This window comes from Ursus arctos, unplaced genomic scaffold, assembly GCF_023065955.2.
Source record: "Ursus arctos isolate Adak ecotype North America unplaced genomic scaffold, UrsArc2.0 scaffold_40, whole genome shotgun sequence".
NCBI lineage: Eukaryota > Metazoa > Chordata > Mammalia > Carnivora > Ursidae > Ursus > Ursus arctos.
Window position 1 is genome coordinate 785,898 of NW_026623057.1, and position 16,875 is coordinate 802,772.

The window sequence follows — 16,875 nt, forward strand, 5'->3', positions numbered from 1 at the left end:
TCATGGCTCAACTAGAGAAAAGAGAAAAGCCCAGGAGATAATGGGTTAATGAGAGGTGTTACCTCCAGTCCTGACGTGGATATGACATTTCTCCAAATGGACCTGCCGCTTTCTCTGAATGCTGGTGTCCTGTGTCAAGCTGCCTCACTGACTCAGATGCAGACGTTCAAAACCTCGGGTCTCATGGAGCCAGAGAAGAGAAGTGTTGTTAGGTGGGGAGAAGGCGGCTCCTCGGACCTAAAGCCAGCATGCCTGCTGCAGTTTCTGGGAGAAGGGGAAACACAGACTTGTCTTTTAGTAGTAATTATCTTCCAGCCCATTGCCACCATTCCCAGGGAACAAGCAGCACAATGCTGAAGTTGGGTAACGGCTCTGGGGTTTCCTAGTGCCACACATGTGCCTGAAGGAACAGGGAACACCCTGCTGAACTTGGGGAACTGCTCAATGTCCATTACCTGCACTGTGTCGGGGTACAGGGGCACCGCACTGAAGTTGGGGACCGTGCGGTCCTTACTCTCGCTCTTGCTGGGGAACAAGTGAAACCCTGTATTGTCTGCGACCAATACCACAAAAGCTCTGCTGAGCAGGTGCCCTGGAGTCCATGGGTTTGCTATGTAAGGCCAGTTGACAGAGAGTAGGCAGAAGAGACTATCAAGGGAAAAAGAAAACTCAACTGAGTCTCCAAATGAACTCCCTCCACATGCCCTTCCAGAACCCCACCTCTCACCCGGGGTGCCCCTACTCCCAGACCATGCCCCACACAGGCACACAGCATGCATTCACTCAGCCAGGAACTCCACACGTTGAATCTCTCAGAGCTCCCCTTCCCTGGTTCCCAGTCTGCATCCTAGGTCTGCTCTGGGTTTGCCCACAGAGACGTAGCTCCACCCCCATGGGGTGATTGGTTTGGGAGTGTGTGGTTTCCAGCCCCTTGAATGCGGGGCAACCAGCCCCATGACTCACAACTCTGGGAGTGCAAGGGGTCCAAGACCTGCCTCCTTGGCTCAATGCCCAGCGCAGGCATGACTGTGATCACGGGCAGGGCCCCAAGCACGCGCGCACACACACACACACACACACACACACACACACACACACACACTGCCCCTTCCGCGGACCCCTCTAGCTGCAGAACACCCTCAGAGCCCTGCCCCTTCCCTTCTGCACCAACCCTTCCTACAGGTGTGTGCCTGGATTCTGGCTAGGTCAGCTGCTCTCAGACTGTTCCAGCTTTGGGCTTTAGTAAATGGCAATGCTTTCATGCATGTCCAAGGCAATTTTAAGCCCCAAAAGGAATGCTCCAAGCGGGAATAGCTTTGCCTTCTTGTCTCACCCATGGAGTGGATAGTGCTTCTCAGACCTTCAAAGCATCCTTCTAGGATGAGCCCATTTGTGCTGGAATCTATATACACATGCTTGGTTCTGCAGGGTAGGGGCCAGGAGGAACAGCCGGCCTTCTGTGCTGTCACGGTTGTGAACCAGGAACATTTATTTTTCACTTGAAAAGAAAACATAGTGTTATTGTCAACACTAAAGGAAGGAACATTTTAAAACATTTTAGAGAGAAATGAAGAGAGTTTTATTCAAACCCAAATCAGGTCAGATGCCTGGGAGACACAGTCTTCACAAAGAAGAGAGTGCTCCAGGGAAGGAACATTTAGGGCAGGGTTATATATTTGTTCTGTTTTGTGTTAGGTACAGTTACCCATCACGATGAGGCAGAAGATTCCAGAAAGTGACAGACTTTTCTTATCTTTTCAGTATGTACAAGTCGGTATGACTTTAATCTTACGGGGGACAGAGAGGTTCTTTTGTGTTCTCACCTTGATGTTGGCAAGGGCATTTTTTTGTTCTCTTTTTTCTTTTTGAAACAGATGGACAATATGTGCTGGGGGCAGAAATAGGGCCCATGCTTTGAGGGTTTGCCTGGTCATTTTGAGCTGCGTGAAATGATAAAGGAGGGTTTCCCTAGGAGGTCAAGATCAGGGTCCACAGATGGTATGAGATAAAAATTACTCTTATCCTTATCACCACTACCAAATGGAGGAGCTTGAGATGAAAGCACCTTTCCCATAGCTCAGAGACATCAAAAGGACCCCTACAGAAGGTTACCTGCTCCATGGTCAACACAGGTAACAGAGGCGTTCACAGTCTCTGGACTCCTCCCTTGTCCTGCCCAAATCTCTGAAGCATAGAGATCATTTACAGTCAGAATTTTAGACATCTTAGAGATGTCTGGCACCATTCCCTTGGACTACAGAATACAACAGAATAGCTCACTGTCACAATACGAAAGTGCCCCTGGATACACTAAGTTCTTTCTCCACAACTTTTGCCTCATGGAAATCGTAATCCTAACATAGAAACACTGCGATAGTTGGGAAGTAAATAATCAGAGGTAAGGGAATATTTTAGCAATCTTTAGGGGCATTGTCTCACTCTGTAGAAGAGGCTGAGTGTTTTCAAATAGTCTTTCCGACCTTTCCACCAAGAGCTTCCATCAATTAAAAAAGGATAGTTCTTTCAGGCACTTTAATATCAGAAAAATAGTATAGTATCTCTATTCTAAGGGATCTTTAAGTCTCTTACTCAAAGGTCCTCCACTGAGATAATTATCTTCATGGTCATGATGGGCAGAGGTGAAAAGGCAGCCGAATTCATTCCATTTGGCCACACAACAAGAAAATCCTAATACTTCCTAGGTTTCCAGATCAACAAGACCAGAGGTAAGAGCGAAATGGTACCCTGTATGGAAGAACAAGGGTTTTGGAGTCAGTTTGGAGATCCCACTTAGGTTTCTGACACTAAAATCCTCTGTAATTCATATAATCTCTGAGCCCTTGTCTATCCATCTAGGAAATGGGACTCATTCTATATACACCCTAGTTGAGAAGTTTAAGAGGGAGAATGCTACACAGAGCCACTATGCAATCTCCCAAGAGCAGGTGCTCAGGAGCCATAATTACCATTGGGTCTATTTCTTTTCCAGAGAAAAGAACACATGGTGAAACCGTTTTTTGAAAAGATGACTCACAAGATGATTTTTAAACCTTAAGGAAGGTCAAGAAGCTGCTATTGTGTCGTAATTCTCTCAGAAATCATGTTGATAGACTGGTGGGGACAATAGCACCATCATCACTAGGAGAGGGGAGCTCCCATCTCCATATGGCTATGTTGACTCCCTTAACTCAATGCCACCAAGAAGGAAAGCTGGAGGGAGGTGGTGGTGGGCCCAGGCCAAGGCTGCCAGGTGTGGCTGGCACATGCAGAACTCTGATAGGAGGCTTAACTCCTGTCTACGTTAGGATAGTCAGTGTTCTTCAGAGACAAAGGGCCATTGTGTGTGAGCCCTGATGTAGAAAAGGTGGCAAATATCCACTGCGATCCCCTCTCTGACCCTTAAGATATGCAGCAAAGTTACATTGAATTTTTAAACATAGAGGGACTGCCTGGTCTTCTTTTGATGAGGACTAGGGCTCTATTCCTTGGAGGCCTAAGAATAGAATCTAGTTATTTTCAGTATTTTAAAATGTAGACATGATTCATGGTCCAACATATCATCTGTTTGGGTAAATAGTCTATGACCGCTGGAAAATAATGTATTCTGCACTTATTATCGAATGTTCCATAGACGTCAATTAGGTCACATTTGTGACCGAGTTTTGTCTGCTCTATCAAATATTAAGAAAGGCATATTAAAATTTCCAAACAAAATTTCCAAAGAAAAGGAGGAAAGCCATTAGAAAAGGTTGTGTGAACACGAAAAGAAAGTGCCATCAGTCAGTTCAGAGAACCAAGTTTGGGTAGAGAGACGGCAACGTTGATCAGTGAAGAGAGCAGGGTTTCCCATTACATGTGTTGAACCTTAAGGGAACTGCCATAGATGTGAAAGAGCACCATCTAGAGACAACATTCCAAATCATATCTACGTTCAGGAGGATGGATGTATGTTCCAAAAGTGTGTATGAAAACGTAAGGAACATGCTGTATGCTCAGGTAAGGACACCCTTGGGAAAAGATCTTCCAATTCACATCTTCTGTAATGAAGAAGAAGTACTTGCAGAAGTGCAAGTGAAAGCAGAAGGAGAGGTCCTATCTAAGTAGTTGTGAGAACCAACTCAGTGTTGATAGAAGGCAACATCAAACCAACATCAGGACCGATGAACACACCCAAGTTTTCCAAAAAGTGTGATGAACCTTAAGGAAAGGGCAATTTTCACAAATCTCAGTCAGAACACCGAATAGACACCATTGTCCAAGTCAAGTCTTCTCTTACGAAGGTGGCAAGTTTTTCAAAAGTGTCCATGAATGCATAAGTAAGGTGTCACCTGCTTTACGCTAGGAGAGAACACTCTATATAAAAGCATCTTGCACCTCACATCTGGTGTCATGGATTGGGAGCATTGTGCAAAATGGGGTCTGCAAGCATCAAGATAATGCCCTTCGTTTAACTACTTAAGAACACTACACAGAAAGCATCTCTCAACTCACATCTGTCATGAGGAGGAAAGCCGTTTGAAAAGGTTTTGTGAAAAGGAAAAGAAAGTGCCATTATTTAATTCAGCGAACCAAGTTTGTGCAGAGAGACAGCAACATCGATTAGTGAAGGCACCAGTGTTTCCCAGTATGTGTGTTGAACATTAATTAAACTGCCATAGACGTAACTCTCAGTAAGAAGAGGGTATGGAAAGGGTCCTCCGAATCCTAACGTCTGTCACGATGATGGATGCATGTTTCCGAGTGGGAATGAAAGCATAAGGAAAGGGCCATTAACCAGTCTTTAAGAAAGAACAATGTGGCAGGATACAAAATCAATGCTCAGAAATCAGTTGCATTTCTATAAACAAATAATGCGACTGAAGAAAGAGAAATTAGGGAATCCATCCCATTTGCAAGAGCACCAAAAACCATACGTTACCTTTGCATTAAGTTAACCGAGACTTAAAGGATCTGTATTCTAAAACTACAAATCACTCTTGAAAGACATTGAGGAAGACAAGATGGAATAATATTCCATGCTCATGGATCAGAAGAACTAACATAGTTAAAATGTCCATGCTATCCAGAGCAATCTACACATTCAATACTATCCTGATCAAAATACCGATGACATTTTTCAAAGAACTGGAACAAATAGTCCTTAAATTTGTATGGAACCAGAAAAGGCCCCAAATCTCCAAGGAACTGTTGATAAGGAAAAACAAAGCTGAGGGCATCATAATGCCGGATTTCGAGCTGTACTACAAAGCTGTAATCACAAAGACAGCATGTACAAGAACAGACACATAGACCAATGGAACAGAATAGAGAACTCAGAAATGGACCTTCAACTCTTTGGGCAACTAATCTTTGATAAAGCAGGAAAAAACATCCGGTGGAAAAAGAGTCTCTTCAATAAATGGTGCTGGGAAAATTGGACAGCTACATGCAAAAGAATGAAACATGACCACTCACTCACACCATACACAAAAATAAACTCCAAATGGATGAAAGACCTCGAAGTGAGACAGGAATCCATCAAAATCCTAGAGGAGAACATAGGCAGCAATCTATACGAGATCGGCCAAAATAAACTTTTTCATGACACATATCCAAAGGCAAGAGAGACAGAAGATAAAACGAATTTGTGGGGCTTCATCAAGAGAAAAAGCTTCTGCACTGCCAAGGAAACAGTAAAAAAAACTAAGCACCAGCCCACGGAATGGGAGAATTTATTTTTAAATGACACTATAGATAAAAGACTGGTATTCAAGATCTACAAAGAACTCCTCAAACTCAATACACAAGAAAAAAATAAGCAAATTATAATATGGGCAGAAAATGTGAACAGACACTTTTCCAATGAAGATGTACAAATGGCTAACAGACACATGAAAAAATGTTCAAAATCATTAGCCATCAGGGAAATTCAAATCAAAACCACACTGAGATAATACCTTATGCCAGTTAGAATGGCAAAAATTGACAAGGCAAGAAACAACAATTGTTGGAGAGGATGTGGAGAAAGGGGATCCCTCCCACACTGTTGGTGGGAATGCAAGTTGGTATAGCCACTCTGGAAAACAGTGTGGAGGTCCCTTATAAAGTTAAAAAGTGAGCTACCCTATGATCCAGCCATTGCACTACTGGGTATTTACCTCAAAGATACAGACGTGGTGAAGAGAAGGGCCATATGCACCCCAATGTTCATAGCAGCAATGTCCACAATAGCTAAATCGTGGAAGGAACCGACATGCCCTTCAAGAGATGACTGGAGTAAGAAGTTGTGGTCCATATATACAATGGCATATTACTCAGGTAACAGAAAGAACGAGTTCTCAACATTTGCTGCAACATGGACGGCACTGGAGGAGATAATGCTAAGTGAAATAAGTCAAGCAGAGAAAGACAATTATCATATGATTTCTCTCATCTATGGAACATAAGACCTCGGAAGATCGGTAGGGGAAGAAAGGGATAAAGAAAGGGGGTAATCAGAAGGGGGAATGAAGCATGAGAGACCATGGACTCTGAGAAACAAACTGAGGGCTTCAGAGAGGATTGCGGTGGGGGATTGGGATAGACTGGTGATGGGTAGTAAGGAGGGCACGTATTGCATGGTGCCTTGGGTGTCATACGCAACTAATGAATCATCGAACTTTACATTGGAAACCCGGGATGTACTGTATGGTGACTAACATAATATTAAAAAAAAACTTAAAAAAAAATTGTATCAAAGCCATCTTTCAACTCACGTCTACGTGAGTGCCGGACTCACCCTGCCTCCCCACCGACATCGGGCCCGCTGGTGCGTCGCTGGTCATTCAGGGTGGGAGAACAGGCAGAGCCCTCAAGACTCCGGTGAATTTTGAAGGCCATCTGCGCCAAAACACTGGGGCCCACGCTGGAGCTTGCCAGCACCCTCACCTCGGCCCGGCCCTCCGCTCTGCGCTCTCCGCACAGCTGGCGGATCGGGCCTGCCAGCCTCCTGGGGGCTAACTCTAACCCTAGGTCGGCCCCAGAGGGGCCCCTCCGAAGGGGCCTGCTGCCACAACGCCAGGGATTGGGGACCCCCGAGCCACAGCACCGGCCTCACCCTGCTGCACCGCTGGCACACGAGCCGCTAGGGGTACCACCGTTCATTCAGGGCGGGAGAACAGGCAAGGCTCACCATGCCCACGGCGACTTTCAAAGGCCCCCGGCACCAAAACGCTGGGGCTCACGCTCCGGTTTGCCAGCGCGTTCACCTGGGCCTGTGCTCCACTCGGCGCACAGCCAGCGGTTCGGGCCTGCCAGCCTCCTGGGGGCTAACCCTGACCCTAGGTTGGCCCCCGAGAGGCCCCTCCCAAGGGGCCTGGCACCACAATGCCAGGGATTGGGAACCCCAGAGCCCCAGCGCGGGACTCACCCTGCTGCCCCTCCGCCACTAGGGGCGCCGCCGGTCATTCAGGGCGGGAGAAAGGGCAGGGCCCTCCGAGCCGCCCCCGACCTTCGAAGGCACCCGCACAAACAAGCTTGGGCTATTGCTCAGGCTCGCCAGCGCCCTCACCTCGGCCCAACACTCCGGGAGCCGCACAGCCGCGGATCGGGCCTGCTGGCCTCCTGGAGGCTAACCCTAACCCTAGGCCAGCCCCAGAGGGACCCATCCCAAGGAGCCTGGTGCTGCAACGCTGGGGATTGGGGACCCTCGAGCCTCACACTGGACTAACCCTGCCGCCGTGCCACCACCCGGGCCGCTAGGTGTGCCGCCGGTCATTCAGGGTGGGAGAAGGGGCAGGGCCCTCTGAGCCCCCAGTTAACTTTGAAGGCCCCCCGCGCCAAATCGCGGGGGCCCACGCTCCCGCTCACCAGCGCCTTTACTTCAGCCCATCCCTCCGCTCGCCATCTAGCTGGCGTATCGGGCCTGCCGGCCTCCTGGGAGCTAACCCTAACCCAAGATCGGCCCAAGAGGGGCCACTCCCAAGGGGTCTGGCGCAGGAATGCTGGGGATTGTGGACCTCTGAGCCACAGCGCCGGACTCACCCTGCCGCACTGCCGCCACCCGGGCCGCTAGGGGCACTGCTGGTCATTCAGGGCGGGAGAACGGGCAGGGCCCTAGGAGCCCCCAGCGACCTTCGGAGGACCCCCGCGCCAAAACGATGGGGCCCATGCTCCCGCTAACCTGCGCCCTCACTTCGGCCTGCCCTCCGCTCGCTGCACAGCTGGTGAATCGGGGCTGCCGGCCTCCTGGGGGCTAACCCTAACCCTAGGTCGGCCCCCGAGGGGCCCCTCCCAAAGAGACTGCCGCCGAACGCCGGGGATTGGGGACCCCCGAGTTGCAATGATGGACTCACCCTTGCGCCCCGCCGACACCCGGGCCACTAGGGCACCGCCGATCATTCAGGGCGGGAGAACAGGCAGGGCCCTCCCTGCCCCGGTAACCTTCGAAGGCCCCCAGCACCAAAAAGCTGGGGCCCACTCTCCCGCTCGCCAGAGCCCTGATCTTCGACTGTGCCTCCGCTCGCCCCAGACGGCGGATCGTGCCTGCCGGCCTCCAGGGGCTAAACTTTACCCTAGGTCGGCCCCTGAGGGGCCCCTCCCAAGGGGCCTGGCGCTGCAACGCTGGGGATTGGGGACCCCCGAGCCCCAGCGCCGGACTCATCCTGCCACCCCGCCGTCACCCGGGCCGCTAGGGGCGCTGCTGATCATTCATGGCGGGAGAACTGGCAGGGCCCTCCGAGGCCCGGCGACCTTCTAAGGCCCCCCGCCAAACGCTTGGGCCTACGCTTCCCTCGCCAGCGCCCTCACATCGGCTTGCCCCTCCGCTTGTGGAACAGCAGAGGGATCGGGCCTGCCGGCCTCCTGGGGGCTAAGCCTGACCCTAGGTCGGCCCCCAAGGGGCCCTTCCCAAGTGGCTTGGCGCCAAACGCAGGGGATTGGGGACCCCTGAGCTGCAGCGCCGGACTCACCCTGCCGCCAAGCCGACACCGGGCCTGCTGGGGCGTCGCCGGTCATTCACGGTGGGAGATCCGGCAGGGCCCTCAAGACTTCGGCGTCTTTCGAATGCCATCCGCGCCAAAACGCTGGGGCCGATGCTCACGCTCGACAGCGCCCTCAACTCGGCCCGCCTCTCCGCTCACCGCACAGCCGGCGGATCGGGACTTCCGGCCTCCTGGGGGCTAACTCTAACCCTAGGTCGGCCCCAGAGGGTTCCCTCCAAGGGGCCTGGCGCCGCAACGCTGGGGATTGGGGATCCCCAAACCATAACGCCGGACTCACCCTGCTGCCCCACTGCCACCCGGGCTGCTAGGGGCGCCGTCAGTCATTCAGGTCAGGAGAACGGGCAGGGCCCTCCGAGCCCCCAGTGACATTCGAAGACCCCCGGAGCCAAAACGCTGGGGCCCACGCTCCTGCTCTCCAGCGACCTCACCTCGGCCCACCCCTCCACTCGCCGCACAGCCGGCGGATTGAGCCTGCCGCCTCCTGGAGGGTAACCCTAACCCTAGGTTTTCCCCCCGAGGGGCCCATCCTAGGGGCCTGGCGCCACAACGCCTGGGATTGGGGATTCCAGAGCCACAGCGCCGGACTCACCATGCCGCCCCACCACCACCTGGGCCCCTAGGGGCGCCGCCGGTCATTCAGGGCAGGAGAACGGGTAAGGCCCAACTAGGCCCTGGAGGCCTTCCAAGGCCCCCCCGTGCCAAAACGCTGGGTACTACACTCCCGCTCGCCAGCGCTCTCACCTCAGCCCACCCCTCCGCTCACCACACAGCGGCAGATCGGGCCTGCTGGCTTCCTGGGTGCTAACACATACCCTAGGTCAGTCCCTGAGGGTCCACTCCCAAGGGGCGTGGCCCCGCAAGGCCCGGGATGGGGACCCCTGAGCCCCAGCAATGTACTCAACCTGCCGCTCCGCCACCACCCAGGCCACTTGGGGCGCCGCCGGTCATTTAGGGTGGGGGAACGGGCAGGGCCCTCCGAGCCCCCGGCGACGTTCGTAGGTCCCCCGCGCCAAAACGCTGAGGCCCACGCTCCCGCTCTCCAGCGCCCTCACCTCGGCCCCCCCCCCTCTAGCCGCACAGCCGGCGGATCCAGCCTGCCAGGCTCCTCGGGGATAACCCTAACCCTAGGTGGGCCCCAGAGTGGCCTCTCCCAAGAGGCCTGGTGCCGCAACGCCAGGGATTGAGGACCCGCAAGCCACAGCGCCGGGCTCACCCTGCCGCCCCGCCGCCACGCGGGCCGCTAGGGGCGCCGCCGGTCATTCAGGGCGGGATAACCGGTAGGGCCCTCTGAGCCCCTGGTGAAATACGAAGGCCCCCCACGCCAAAATGCTGGATACCACGCTACCGTTCGACTGCGCCCTACCACGGTCCATCCCTCCGCTCACCGCACAGCCGGCGGATCGGGTCTGCCGGCCTCCTGGGGGCTAACCTAACCTTAGGACAGTCCCCGAGGGGCCCCTCCCAAAGGGCCTGGTGCTGCAACGCTGGGGATTGGGGACCCCCGAGCCCCAGCGCCGGACTGACCCTGCCACCCCGCCGCCACCCGGGGCGCTAGGGGCGTCGCCGGTCCTTCATGGCGGGAGAACGGGCAGGGCCCTCCGAGGCCCCTGTGACCTTCGAAGGCCCCCCAAGCCAAAATGTTGGGGCCCACGCTCCCACTCGCCAGAGACCTCATCTTGGCTCACCCCTCCATTCGCCGCAGAGCCGGTGGATTGAGCCTGCCGGCCTCCTGGGGGCTAACCCTAACCCTAGGTTGGCCCCCAAGGGGCCCCTCCCAAAGGGACTGCCGCGGAACGCCAGGGATTGGGGACCCCCGAGTTGCAACGCTGGACTCACCCTTCCACCCCGCCAACACTGGGCCGCTAGGGCACCACCGATCATTCAGGGTGGGAGAACAGGCAGGGCTCTCCCTGCCCCGGTGACCTTCGAAGGCCCCCAGCGCCAAAACGCTGGGGCCCACTCTCCTGCTCGTCAGCTCCCTGATCTTCGACCGCGCCTCCACTCGCCACAGACGGCAGATCGTGCCTGCCAGCCTCCAGGGGCTAACTTTTACCTTAGGTCGGCCCCGCAAGGGCCCCTCCCAAGGGGCCTGGAGCCACAACGCCTGGCATTGGGGACCCCTGAGCCTCAGCGCCAGATTCACCCTGCTGCCTCGCCGCCACTCAGGCCGCTAGGGGCGCCTCCAGTCATTCAGGGAGGGAGGAGGGGCAGGGCCCTCCGAGCCCCCAGCGACATTTGAAGGCCTCCCACGCCAAAACGCTTGGGCCCACACTCCCTCTCGCCAGCGCCCTCACCTTGGCCCGCCCCTCCGCTTGCTGTACAGCCGGCAGATCAGGCCTGCCGACCTCCTGGGGGCTAACCCTAACCCTAGGTCGGCCCCCGAGGCGTCCCTCCCAAGGGACCTGGTGCCACAACGCCGGGGATTGGGGACGACCGAGCCCCAGCGTCGGACTCACCCTGCAGCCCCGCCGCCACTCAGGCCGCTAGGGGTGCTGCCTTTCATTCAGGGCGGGAGAACAGGCAGGGCCCTCCGAGGCCCCGGTGATCTTCGAAGGGCCGTTGTGCCAAAACGCCAGGGCCCACGCTTTCGCTCGCCAGCGCCTTAACCTCGGCCTGCCCCTCCGCTCGCGGCCTAGCCGGAGTATTGAGCCTGATGGCCTCCTGGGAGCTAACTCTAACCCTTGGTCGGCCCCCGAGGGGCCCCTCCCAAGGGGCCTGGCACCGAACTCAGGGGATTGGAGACCCCCGAGCTGCAGCGCCGGAATCACCCTGCCGCCAAACCCACACCGGGCCCGCTGGGGCGTCGCCGGTCATTCAGGGTTGGTAAACGGGCAGGGCCCTCGAGACTCTGGCGACTTTCGAAGATCATCCGCACCAAAACGCTGGGTCCCAAGCTCGCGCTCACCAGCACCCTCAACTCGGCCCGCCCCTCCGCTCACCGCAGAGTCGGTGGATCCGGCCTACCGGCCTCCTGGGGGTAACTCTAACCCTACGTTGGCCCCAGAGGGGCCCATCTGAAGGGGCCTGCCGCCGCAACGCCGGGGATTGGGGACCCCCAAGGCTCAGCACCGGAATTACCCTGCCGCCCCGCCGCCACCCAGGCTGCTAAGGCTGCCGTCATTCATTCAGGGTGGGAAAATGGGCAGGGCCCTCCGAGCCCTCGGTGACCTTCGATAGCAGCCGAGCTAAAACGCTGGGGCCCACGCTCCTGCTCGCCAGAGCCCTCACCTCGGCCCGCCCCTCCGCTCCCCGCACAGCAGCGGATCGGGCCTGCCAGCCTCCTGGGGGCTAACCCTAACCCTAGATCGGCCCACGAGGGGCCCCTCCCAAGGGGCCTGGCGCCACAACGCCGGGGATTGGGGACCACCGAGTCGCAACGCTGGACTCACTCTTATGCCCCGCCGACACCCGGGCCCCTAGGGTGCCGCTGATCGTTCAGGGCGGGAGAATGGGCAGGGCCCTCTGAGCCCTCGGCGACTTTCGATAGCAGCCTGTGCCAAAACACTGGGGCCCACGCTCCCGCTCGCCAGCGCCCTCACCTCGGCCCGCCCATCCGCTCGCCGCACAGCAGCGGATCGGGCCTGCCGGCCTTCTGGGGGCTAACCCTAACCCTAGGTCAGCCCCCGAGGGGCCCCTCCCAAAGGGCCTGCGCCATAAAGCCGGGGATTGGCGACCCCCGCGCCCCAGCACCAGACTCACCCTGCCGCCCTGCTGCCACCTGGGCCGCTAGGGGCGCCACCAGTCATTCAGGGCGGAGGAACAGGCAGGGCCCTCCAAGACCCTGGCAAACTCTGAATGCCCCTGAGTCAAAATGCTTTGGCCCATGCTCCCACTCGCCAGCGCCCTCACCTCGGCCCGCCCCTCCGCTCACTGCACAGCTGGCGGATCGGGCCTGTCAGCCTCCTGGGGGCAATCCCTAACCCTAGTTCGGCCCCCGAGGGGCCCCTCTCAAGGAGACTGGCGCTGAACGCTGGGGATTGGGGACCCCCGAGCCTCAGCACCGAACTCACCCTGCTGCCCTGCTGGCACCCGAGCCGCTAGGGGTACCGCCATTCATTCAGGGTGGGAGAACGGGCAGGGCCCTCCGAGCCACCGTGACCTTCGAAGGCCCCCCACGCCAAAACACTGAGACCCACGCTCCCATCGCCAGCGCCCTCACCTCAGCCTTTCCCACCGCTCACCGCAGAGCCGGCAGATCAGGCCTGCTGGCCTCCTGGGGTCTAACCCTAACCCTAACTCTAAACCTAAACCCTAACCTTAACCCTAACCCTAACCCCTAAACCTAACCCTACCCTCAAACCTACACCTTCCCCTAAACCTACCCATAACCCGTACCCTAACCCTAACTCGTACCCTAACCCTTACCCTAACCCTAAACCGTACCCTAACCTGTACCCTAACCCGTATTCTAACCCTAACACATACCCTATCCTGTACCCTAACCCTAACACGTACCCTAATCCATACCCTAACCCTAACCCAAACCCATACCCTAACACTATCCCTAAACCGTACCCTAACTCGTACCCTAACCCTAAACCCTAAACCCTGAGCCTAACCCGTACCCTAACCCTAACCCGTACACTAACCTGTAGCCTAACACTACCCGTATACTAACCCTAACCCTAAACCCTAACCCTAACAAGTACCCTGCCTTAACACTAACCCGCAGCCTATCCCGTACCTTAACCCTTACCCTAACCCGTACCCTATCCCTAACCCGGACCCTAACCCATACCCTAACCCGAACCCTAACCCTAACTAGTAACTTAACCTGTACCCTAACCCATACCCTAACCCTAAACTGAACCCTAAACCTAACCCGTTCCCTAAACCGTACCCTAACCCTAACCTAAACCTAACCCGTGTCCTAACCCATACCCTAAACCACACCCAAACCCAAACCCGTACCCTATCCCTAACACAAAACATAACCCTAACGATAACCCATACCCTAACCCTAACCCATACCCTAATCCATACCCTAACCCTAACCCGTACCCTAACCCTAATCCTAAACCGTAACCTAACCCGTACCGTAACCCTAACACATACCCTAACCTTAACCCATATCCTAACCCTAACCTGCACCCTAAACCGTACCCTAACCCGTCCCTAAACTGTACCCTAACGCGTACCCTAACCTGTACCCTAACCCTAACCCATACCCTAACCCGTACCCTAACCCGTACACTAAACCCAAACCCTAAACCCTAACCCGTACCCTAAACCCTAATCCGTACCCTAACCCATAACCCCTAACCTGTAACCCCTAAAGCCAACCCTAACCCGTAACCTCACCTTACCCTAACCCTAACCCCTACCCTCACCCGAACACTAACCGTAACCCGTACACTAACCCTAACCCGTACCCTAATCCGTACCCTAACCCCGGGGATTGGGTACACCTGAGCCCCACCATGGGACTCAGCCTGCCACCTCTCAGGAAACCATGCCCCTTGGGGCGCCGCAGAGCATCCCGTGCAGGAGAACTAGTAGGGCCCCCCTGAGCCCCCAGCGATCCTCGGCGGCCCCCTACACCCCAACTCTGAGGCCCACGCTCATCCCGCCCCGCGCCTTCCCTTCAGCCTGCCACCAAGCTCGTCGCAGAGCCTGCAGATCAGTCCTGCCCGGTTCCTGGGGCCTAGTCCTGACCCTAGGTCGGCTAGGGAGGGCCCCTCCCCCAGGGCCCGGTGCCGCAGCCCCGGGGACTGGGGACACCTGAGCCCCACTGCAGGACAAAGCCTGCCACCCCGCAGGAAACCGTGCCCCTTGGGAGGCTGTAGAGCATTCAGGGTGGGAGAACCGGGAGGGCCCCCAGAGCCCCCGGAGAACTTCAGCGATCCCTAAGCCCCAACCTTGATGCCCATGCTCACCCCACCCCGTACCCTCACCTCAACCCGTGGCAGAGCTCACCACATAGCGGGCAGATCTGGCCTGCGGGGTTCCTGGGCCCCAACCCTAACCCTAGTTCATCTGTGGAGGGGCCCCTCCCCAGGAGCCTGGAGCCGCAGCCGCGGGGATTCGGGACACCTGAGCCCCACCGCAGGACTCAGTCTGCCACCCTGCAGGAAACCATGCCCCTTGGGAGTCCATAGAGCATTCAGGGCGGGAGATCCAGGAGGGCCCCCCTGAGCCCCCAGTGAACTTTGGCGGCCTCCCGCACCCCAACCCTGAGGCCCACGCTCACCCTCCCCACACCCTCACCTCAGCCCGTGTAGCTCACCATACAGCCAGCAGATCGGGCCTGCGGGGCTCCTGGGGCCTAACCCTAACCCTAGGTCAGCCGCGGGTTTGGTGGCCTCCCCAGGAGCCTTACACCGCAGCCCCGGGGAATTGGGATACCTGTGCCCCGCCTCAGGACTCAGCTTGCCAGTCCACAGGAAACCGTGCCCCTTGGGGTGCTACAGAGCATACAGGGCACGAGAACTTGGGGAGGCCCCCGGAGCCCGTCCCCACCTTTGGCAACCCCCGTGCCCCAACCCTGAGGCCCATGCTCACCCTCCCCCATGGCCTCATCTCAGCCCTCCACGGAGCTTGCCGCACAGCTTGCTAGATTGGCCCTGCCGGGCCCCTGGACCCTAATCCTTACCCTAGTTTGGCCACAGAGGGGCCCCTCCCCAGGATCCTGGCGCCCAACTCCGGGGGATTGGGGACACCCAAGCCCCACCGTAGGACTCAGCCTGCAGCCCACAGGAAACTGTACCGTTTGGGGGCACAATAGAGCATTCAGGGCAAGAGAACTGGGACACCCCCTCAGAGCCCCTGCTGGTGAACCCCGACCTTTGTGAGCCCTTCTGGATCAAACCCCAAGGCTCACACTCACCCGCCCTTGTGCCCTCATCTCAGTCGGCCTGGGAGTTCTCTGAGCACTGGGCAGTTCGCACCTGCTGTCTCTTGAGGCCTAACCTAACCCTGGGTCTTCTGCTGAGGGTCCCCTCCCCGTTTGCCTGCCTCCAAGGTACCAGGCATTGGGCTCACCTCTGCACGACTAGAGGACTCAGCCTGCCCCACTGCAGGAAACTGTCCGTTTGGGGCTGCAGAAAGGATTCATAGCAGGAAAATCGGAGGGCCCCCCTCAGCCCATCCCAGGGAACCCCCACTTTCAGAGATCTCCCCGGATCCAATTAGTAGCTTCACACTGACCTTTAAACTTGCTCTCCATGGAGATCTTTTGAAATTCTCCACAATTCCAACCGATGGCATCATCCAGCTTCAGTGCTTACCCAGCTTTATGTCTTGAGATGGATTAAAATGGGAAGTCATTTCACTGATGACGATGTACTGGTGACCAAAAGATACAGGCATAAATGCTTCATATCACTTGGCTTCAGGGAAATGCAAATCTAAACCCCTATAGATGCCATATCACACGAGGCCGAATATCTAAAAATAAGAAGACATGAAACTATACATGTTGGAGAGGATGTGGAGAAACGGGAACCCTCTTACACCCCTGTGCGAATGCAGTCCGGTACAGCCACTCTGGAAAATGGTACGGAGTTTCCTCAAGACGTTATAAATAAAGCTACCCTATGTCCCAGCAATCGCACTACTGGGGATTTACCCCAAAGAGACAGAGGTAGTGAAGACGGGACACATGCACCCCAGTGTTCATAGCAGCAATATCCATAATAGACAAACTGTGGAAAGAGTGCAGATGACCATGGACAGATGAATGGATAAAGAAGATGTGGATCATATATATAATGGAATATTACTCAGCCATCAGAAAGGATGAATACTTACCATCACACCGACCTGGGTGGAGCTGGAGGGTATTACGCTGAGTGGAATAAGCCAATGAAAGAAAGACAATGATCATATGCTTTCACTCCTATGTGGAATATCAGAAACAGGGAAGAAGACCATAGGGAGGGAAAATAGAAAGGGAAGTCATCAGAGGGAGAAAACC

The 16,875-nt window shown here is 56.0% G+C and overlaps 1 long non-coding RNA gene across 1 annotated transcript; it reads right to left on the reverse strand.

Moving 5' to 3' along the window:
- Positions 1 to 213: 213 nt before the first annotated feature.
- Positions 214 to 16,341, reverse strand: LOC130542698 (uncharacterized). Its single transcript, XR_008957413.1, has 3 exons — positions 16,107 to 16,341; positions 1,334 to 1,498; positions 214 to 264 (listed from the first exon to the last, which is right to left on the reverse strand). It is a non-coding gene; the product is annotated as an uncharacterized LOC130542698 (long non-coding RNA).
- Positions 16,342 to 16,875: the final 534 nt, after the last annotated feature.